We start from the raw sequence: 9048 nt of genomic DNA, 5'->3' as shown, positions 1-9048 counted from the left end.
GAAGCCACCCTACCCCAACCCCCCTCAACCAACCCCCAATTCCACTAGAATATCATCATCCCACTTTTCACAATCCACCACCAACTAAACCCTAAACCATTCACAAAAAGAAACAGATCAATTTCAGAAATTAAAAAAATATATATATTAAGAAACATGCAAATTCAAGACAAGAAGCAAGAAGACAAGAGTCAGATGATGAACATGAAGGCAGAAGCAGAAACAGAGTCGAAGGAGGAGCTTGAAGACAACAACGGAGCAGAAGTGGGCAGAGACAGAGAAGGAGGGCTCAACAGTGGCAGGGTCAGATCCATCAGCTGCTGTCGAGCTCGAGGTGAAGAGTGGAAGGGGATAAAATTGAAACTTATTTCAAAAGCTAGAAACAAAATTAAATCAAATCAAACATACAAAAAAAAAACATTAGGAACAAAAAAAGGCATACTTTACCCTAATTATAATTTATCTAGGCACAGGCCCCAACAAAAGCATATCATCCATCAGCATTAAAGGATTAAATAATGGATAGAAGGAATAAAAAGGGACTTTGATGCATTCTCAATTTTCATATAAGTAACAAATCAAGTACTTAAGGGCAAGATAGGGTACAAGGCAATATAAATGACAAGGAAAAGCTATCTACTTCTATACTCAGCTCTTGGGCAACTTCAATTAACCATGACAAATCAAATTTTATATTGCTTTTATCAGTTATTTTCTAAAAGAGGGGTGCTATAACTACACTTGTGAATGCACGCAGAGGGAAGAATAGATTAACATGTAACAATTCATGAGATGGGTCTCCAAATTATCTTATCACACACAGAGGGAAGAATAGATTTATTAATATAATAATTTACCCAATCAAGTATATAAAGGAATTATAGTACTCACTGTGCCATTCCAGTCTGCATGGTATACCTCGCCATATGAACCTATTTAAAGCAAGCATGAATTAAAAATAAAAAATAAAGTAACACTTAAGAAACATATCAGTAGAGATGTAAAGCTTAGACACAAGAAGAGCCATCATAGAAAATATCCTTTTGAAACTCTGAATGGCATGTCATGTATAAATATAATTTTGTAAGTCACAGTCTCACAGATGCCAATAGCCATCAGAACATGCTTTGCACAAATAGAGAAAAGGGGAGTAAAAAAGGTAATTTGACAATATATATAAAGGTAGATCTCGGTAATTGATGGTTGATTGCCATCTGTGCTTAAATCCACTAAAAGAAATTATTCAATTCCACATCATCTTTACTGTGAAAACCAATCACATTTTTACAAATAATAATAATAATAACAATAAAAATAATAATAACAGAAACAAGAGAAGCAAAGACAAATGATGCACATTACCTAGACCAATTCTTTCTCCAATAACCAGATCCTCCCATGGAATCTCGCATTCACCAACATCTACATCATCCAACATTGGTGGATTTGGATCAACCCTGGGCCTGTTTGAAATAGAATCAACTGATGAACTAGGACTCTCTGGTTCCTTTAGTTTTAAATTGCTTCCCATGAATCTGTCATGTGTGCACGCCCTCCAATCAATATCTCTGATTTCACTGTTTTCATGTTCTTTAAAAGCCTCTGACATGACATTCTGAGAATGCTCCACATGTCCCCCATTGTGATCAGCATTAAGATCCTGAATCCAGTTCTGTTCAATTGCTGCAGGTGCTATCATGGAACCAGTAACTTGCGGTGGAGTTTGAACATTTATGTTATTATTTACATTTGAACTGTATGGTGATTTTCTACCACTGAGATTAACCTTTTCAGACACGGAAGAATTATTAGAAACTAATAATGTAGGACTGTAGTCATTAGGATTACGATTATTTTTCCTGGAAACTTCATTGTAAGCATAACAATTCTTCCATGGTACAGGGGGTTGCCCAGGAACAGTATTTTTTCTTGTACTCTGGAGCTCAGGAGCTTTATTTTCAACAGGTATATTATGCACAGATGTCTTCCCAGTTCCTTTTATCTGAAATGGATTAAGATCTGCAAAAAGGCTATGAGAATCATTGGGGTTGTTCTGAGCATATGGTACAACATTTACATTTAATCTCGTCCCATCACCAACTGCATTCATTCCAAGAGTCCCTTTGTACAGAGAAGCACCAGAGTATGGTGGTGAAATTTCCGTATTTCTTTTATTAGGTATCTTAGAAGGACCAACACCAACGTCTTTGCTGAAACCCAAGCTAGGTCGTGCATACTCAGGCTTTTCAAAATATAATTTTTCATTCCATGGAAAATTTCATCATCAAGTTCCAACACACAAAAGAGGATAAACAAGAGTGAACAACCACAGAACAGGCAGAAATATGAGATCAATCCTTCATTAAATACTTTTCCTCACCCTGAAGGGGTGGGACCCCCAAGCAGGCTGTGCACATCCACAGCATGCGTCTGGGGTTGCCCTCCTCCTTTTGTGTGTTTTAAAACAATTAAATTAATCCCAAAAGAGAACAAAGAGAATGAGAAAACCTAACGGACATGCAGAGAACAACAAATACACAAGAAGCATACAAAGGTATTAAAAACTTTAACCTTTCATCCTCTAACTTTATAATGTTGACAGCATCATCCTCAACACCAGTATAATGACTACCTTTTACCAGCCTACAAGGCATCTTAATATTGTCGGCCAATACCTACATCCAGAAAAAACAAAATAACATATTACAGATCCAGTAATTGGTATGCAGAAATTTCAAAAATCTAAATAAAAATTCTTACTACTTATATGATAACCTTAAATACATTGAAACAAATGTCTCTCAATTAATCCAAATGACTTAAACTCAATATGCAAACAATACTTCGCAATTATACACATCTACAAGTCCATTGGTTAGAAGGATCAAATAGTATTAGAAGTATTGATGACTAGATTCAGCCAAAAGATTGATATCCTACTCCATTTAGTATAATTTTGTCTCCCGCCCTTTACTGCATGCTATGACTAGACTATCTTAACATAAAGGTATGGCCTACAAGACTCTAATCACCAAAAAAGCAACAATTCTAACCTTGAAAAGCAACGCACGATGTCTAGAGAGCCCAATATTTAAGGACCCAATAGGCAATAAACTTGTTGAAAGTGATGTCCTTAATTCCGTACTCCTTTCCGTCCATCTCGCCAACATAATACTAGCATCCTTTACAGGACCACCCATATGGCTTGTAACAAGTTCAGCAAGCCTTTGTACCAAAATACCAACCTCGGTGACAGGGCAGTCTAATGCAATACAATGTGCAATTTGCACTAGCTCTTCCAAGGCAGGATCAACTGTTCGATTAACTATGACCACTTCATAGCTAGAATCCCCAGGATCTGTTTCGAGGTCTCTTAGGGATGGCATCTTTCCTTGCATTGCAGAATCAGCAGAAAGCCCAAAAACATCATAAAAACCATCTACCACTTTTTCCTCATAGTCAAGCACATTGTAATCCTAGTAAGTGAAATAGAGAATAAGAAATGTAAGACAATCAAAACACAAACCATTCAAGAAACAAGAATTAAATGGAAAGGTGCCAGCAATTCACGTTCAATCATTCATCAAATACAATTTACAAACTTGATTATCTTATCTTGGTGCTCCACTGACAGCCAATAAATTACAGAACAATGGTATATGTATTGCAGTTCAAATAAAAATGTGCATGGCTGTTAAAGATTCAAACCAAATATGGTATAAGTCCCATATTAGCAATATAATTGTTAAGTCCATATTAGCAAGTTTACATGGCTTTTGGGAGCTTCCAAACCAAATATGGTATAAGGCACAATTCTCATAAGAATAATTATTATTATGTAAATAAGCAGTAAGATGATAAAGCTTACAGGCTGCACTGATAAATTAGAGATACAAACTCTAGAAACCCAGAAATGCAATGATAACATCCACACAGAAAGTTGAAAGCATAAAGCACAGAGACAATGCCCGCGACCTAACCAACTCAACATGTGGCAGACGATTAAGCTTATTATCCAGCAGAAATGTTAACCATGGTAATAATTGTGAGCCCACAGAGCAGTTCCGTAAGAATCTCAATCATTGCCATCCTATACCTTTCTTCTAATGTCAAGCTCACCAATAAACTCCCCATGGTTCCAAAAATAGCGATCTACATTTCCAAGGGACACAATGCACTTCCAAAGAACAAACAATTAAATATTACATTCGACTAGCTTTGAACACACCGCACATTCAATCAGTCCAGAGACCATAGCAAAAAAGATATCACATAAGTCAAAATTCCAAATCCTTGAAAGTTACGCAGTTCACCCAATTGCTAGTCCTAAGCTCCAAACACGCAATCGAGTTCACTCAGCAAAACAAAACAAAAAATATCAATCAAAGCCTAAAACGAGTAAAATTACAAAATAATAGCAAAAGAAGAAAACCACTAACCAACCATAAAGCCTAATTCGCAGACGAGAATTGACCAAATGAGCTTACCCAGTACTGCCTCGACAGCGCCTCGGCAACCTCATCCTTGCTCCTCGCCGAATCAATTCGGTGTCCTCCAAGACTCAGCAGCGTCGCCGCGTGGATCTGATCCTTCTCGCGATCGCCACCGAAATCCGAGTTCGAAGCGCTGATTGCTAGGGCCAACTGCACCTGAAACTCCTCTTCCGACGAGAAGAAGTCCTGCCGGTTGACGATCGCAGCGGCGGCGCCGCCGACACCAGACGGAGCGACAGACGGCGCCGCAGAGGGAGAGGACGACGGCGACGGGCTCGCCGGAGATACGCCGGTATTCTGTGATGCTACAGCAGCACGGTGATCAGCGGCGCACGACGGCGAGGGGACAGTTGGCTGAATCTCATTGGATCGGTTAGGATCGTGGCTACTGCTCCCTATGTGAAGCTTCTTGAAAATGTTTTTCATTCTCTCCTTTTTCTCCGTTTGCTTCTCCTTTTTCCCTCTTTCACTCATTCAGCTCAGAGACGGAAAGCTAGATCACGGAAAATTTTCGATTTCTAACACTGATTTCTCGAATTGGAGCCTCAGTTCGGTCGAGTTTCCTTCCTTTTGTTTTCCTTTTCTTTGTTTCTCTCCCAGTTTCGGGTGGCCCCTTTGTTTCTTTGTGGTCTTTGTGGGATGGTCAAGGGGTGAAGGGACTAGAGAGGAAAGTGTTGGTTGGGAGGGAAAACTTCGGGGAGTGGAAGAAGTGTTGGGGCGACGCTGAAGAATTAAGGAAAGTGGGCTGCGAATTGATCAGAATTACGAAAATGCCACGCAGTGTTAGCGAAATGAAACGCGCCAATTGGGTGTTGACATGGCTACCAATTTGTCCTATGAATAGTCTTGCGTGGAGGTCGCCATCGCATCATGGCTACTCTCGTTTTCTTTACCTTATCCATTTAATTTAATTTTTTTTGTGTCTAAACAAAACAAAAAGACCAAAACAAATATTTATCCTAAATCAAAATTGATAATTTACTCGAGAATATCACTAGATTCTGATTGGAATTATTTTTTACTTTATATCTAATCATCTAATTTGTCATTTTATTTGCTTTTCTAGTTATTCAATCGACTTAACACATATTAAGATGTTGATAAAAAGCTCTTAAATTTTATAAATTAGATTAATAACTTTAGACGTGTACTCACTACTAGAATCATATAAAAAGTGCAGAACATCCAAACAATTCATTTCACACACAATGTCTCTTAAATTGTAGTTTCTAACTATGACAAGACCCCTTCAAACTACAAAAAATTCACATCCGGTGATAGACCAAAAAGAAGAACTACCAGAACAGCCCAAGATCCAACTTCCATTAGAGTCTCTAATAATACACCGTCAAAACCAGCAAAACTCAAATTAGGAAATAAACTTGCATCACAATTAACTTTAAAGTTATTACCTACAGGAGGTTTCCAACACTTGTGAATCTTGAAGGTGCTGAAAAAAGAACACTAATGCATATAAAGTCTCAGGTCCATGAAAGTGCTTCTGATAAGGACAATCACTGTGTGATCCATCCAAAGATTTCTAACATTGAGAACATCATTACATCTATGTCTCCACAACCACCACACTTCGACCCTAAAAAGAACCTCATTACAAGGCACGACCTTTCTAAACCAAGTCTCAATAAAGGTGCCTTCAAACAAACCAATAAAGCGAGGGTCTAACATTTGCCAAAGACTCTTGGATTTAACACAGTTTTTAAGGCAATGTTCAATTGTCTCCTGAGCCACATTGCATCTCTGACGACTGAATCGAAAAGCCTCCATCGGGAGAGCGTTATGAAGTCCAAGCCACATAATGAATTTGATCTTTTCCAAAATATTTAAGTGCCAAAGCCAGCTCCAATCACTATTTCCATTCCAATTCATTTTATGCTTCAACAATCAACTATAACATTCTCTTGCAGTATACCGTTTTGTCCTTGTAGACCACCAACTCCTGGATCCAGGTCCGCCAAATTTAGGTAGGGAAGGCAGCAAATGAATTACTTAACTGCAAGAGAAATTGTCGTAGCAAGCGTATCTACCACCCAAGATCCATCATGCCACAAATCAGCCACTACGAATTCCGACTCAGATATGTGAACATAGAGAACAAGATTACAAAGTCTTCTAAATGGGTCCATTCATCATACCACACGGATTGCTATACATCCCCTACATTCCACCTAAACCCGTATTTAAGAGCCTCATATGTTTTAAGAATATTTTTTCAAGTGGCTGACGCATTCTGTCCATGACTAACACAAAAACAATTCGAATTTCGAAGGTATTTTTGCATCACAATCTGCACCCGCAATTTATTTCTATTATTGAAGCAATCCCAAGCTAACTTGCCAAGAAGCGCCAGATTAGCACAGTATGTATCTCTTACACCTAAACCACCCGCCTTTTTAGGAGTAATAACTACTTCTCACTTAACCAATGACAACCCTCTCCTATTATTATGGCCTCTCCATAAGAATTGTCGCATCAGTGAATCAATCTTTTCACATGCATACTTTGGAAGGAGAGTAACCTGCATGTTGTAGACTTGAATAGAAGTCATTACTGACTTAACCAAATAAAGCCTTCCTGCCTTATTCAACAGACACCCCTTCTAACTAGCAAGCTTGTTCTGAATTTTCTCAATGACTTCTAGAGTCGTCCTCTTAGAAAAACTTTTATGCCCAATATTAACCCCTATGAACCTTCCCAAGTCCTGATAAAAACAAATAATGGAGACTCTTGAGAACATCTCCTTCCTTCTTCCAAAAATATTCTTTGAACATTGAGCCCTAGACTTACTAAGATTTACCCGCAGGCATGATGCTTTGGAGAATAAGTCCACGCACTTCATAACTTCCTTTACATGAGCTTTCGTAGCTTTACAAAATAGCAGTAAATCATCAGCAAATATCAAATGGGATATTTTTGGGCCATGTTTGAAAACTGAAACCGATATCTACAAGCTTTGAGAGACTCTGTAAGACCCCGAATTTAAAAAAAAAAATTAAATAAGAAATTTATTTATAATTTATTATATTTAATTGAGATATATTTTTAAGAGATGTTATATATCAATTAAGCAAGATTTTATATATCAATTAAGCAATTTCTTATATATGATTTAAAGTTTTAGTAATTGAATGATAATAAGAATTTTATATGCTTTAATTTGAATAATTAGATTTTTAGCTCTATTTTATAATTTAAAGAAAACTAATTTGATTATCTCCAAATATTAAATTAAAGTATTGAATTGAAAATAATTTGTAAATTGATGATTAAATGATAATTTTATAGATATTATTATTGGATTCAAAACTAGTTTTTAATTACTATATTACCCTTTAATTTTATTAAAATTACTAAATTACCCTAAATTTTCAATAAGAAACCCTAATTTCACTAACTCTAACCCTTCTCACCCAAATAACACACGCAACCCCCTCCACACGGCCACACCTGTTTATCCCTCAGTGAGCCACGCTCACATTCTTCTTGTCACTCACTCACCCACCGCTATCTACCCTTTTCCTAACACTCATAGCACACAACACAACCAAAACAAAAGCACACACACAGAAAGAAACGAAAGAAAGGGAACGGGGAGCTCGAGTGGGAAACAGAAGGGAAGAAAGAAGGAAACGAAGAGCAGAGGAAGAAAGTGACGGAACAGAGGAAGAAGAAAGGAAAGACGATTGCCTTGCTGTGCCGCTTCCTGTGCTAGTTGCCATCGCTGTCGCCAGAGCTAGACAAGAGAGAGAGAACGCTCGTGAGGGAGAGGCATCGAGAGAGAGGCGCGATGAAGGTAAGAAGGAGGACCTGCCGTCACCACCGTCCCATCCATGGAGCCCAAACTCGCTTCGCCGTCTCTAAGCTTCGGCGCCGGCTTGGAGGAGAGTGGAGTAGTCACTGTCGCTGGAGAGAGGGAGAGCAAGAGAAGGAGCACGAGACTTGTGAGAAGGGTGGCGCACAGAGGAGGAACCGTTCCTTTGCCGCTGCTATCGCCGGAATTCCTGGTTGCCATCATCATTAATGTTGAGTCAGTTAAGCCCTAATCATGAGAACCACCATCTCTGAACCTTTATTTCTCTATAAAATACCCTGTATTTGCCTCTGATATTCTTGGCTATATTGTGTTTGTTGGAGTTTGTCTCAATTGGAGCCACTGGCGAAGGTGTTGCCGCTGCCGGAAGCCAACGTCGGGGTTGTTGCTGGTTCTGATTCTATTATTTTGGTACTGGTCTGATCTTTTCCTTGGGCCTAATCCATTTGCACATTCTGTTCTGTCATTGCTATTATTGTCATATTCTTGTTTTAATTCAATTTTAGTTTTTGCTTTGTCTTGAATTCCCAAGGCTGTTTCTGCCCTTGATCACATTAGATTCAAAATTCTTGTCATGCTGCAACCATTATCATCGCCCCGTGAAATTAACGCTATTGCTGTTCCAGTTGATGCAGCTGCCACTATCCTTGGTTGCATTAGGATTGTCACTGCTGAAATTAGAAATGAAATGGGGGATGTCTTGTTCAAATTATGCGATTACGACAT

General features: G+C 38.4%; 1 pseudogene; it reads right to left on the bottom strand.

Annotated features, from left to right (window-relative positions):
• Positions 1 to 5275, bottom strand: part of LOC107617426 — a 9069-nt pseudogene extending 3794 nt beyond the window's left edge.

This window comes from Arachis ipaensis, chromosome B09 (genome assembly GCF_000816755.2).
Source record: "Arachis ipaensis cultivar K30076 chromosome B09, Araip1.1, whole genome shotgun sequence".
In the NCBI taxonomy this organism is placed as follows: Eukaryota; Viridiplantae; Streptophyta; class Magnoliopsida; order Fabales; family Fabaceae; genus Arachis; species Arachis ipaensis.
The sequence above is the reverse complement of the archived record's forward strand: the minus strand, read 5'-3'. Positions and strand labels throughout refer to the sequence as shown.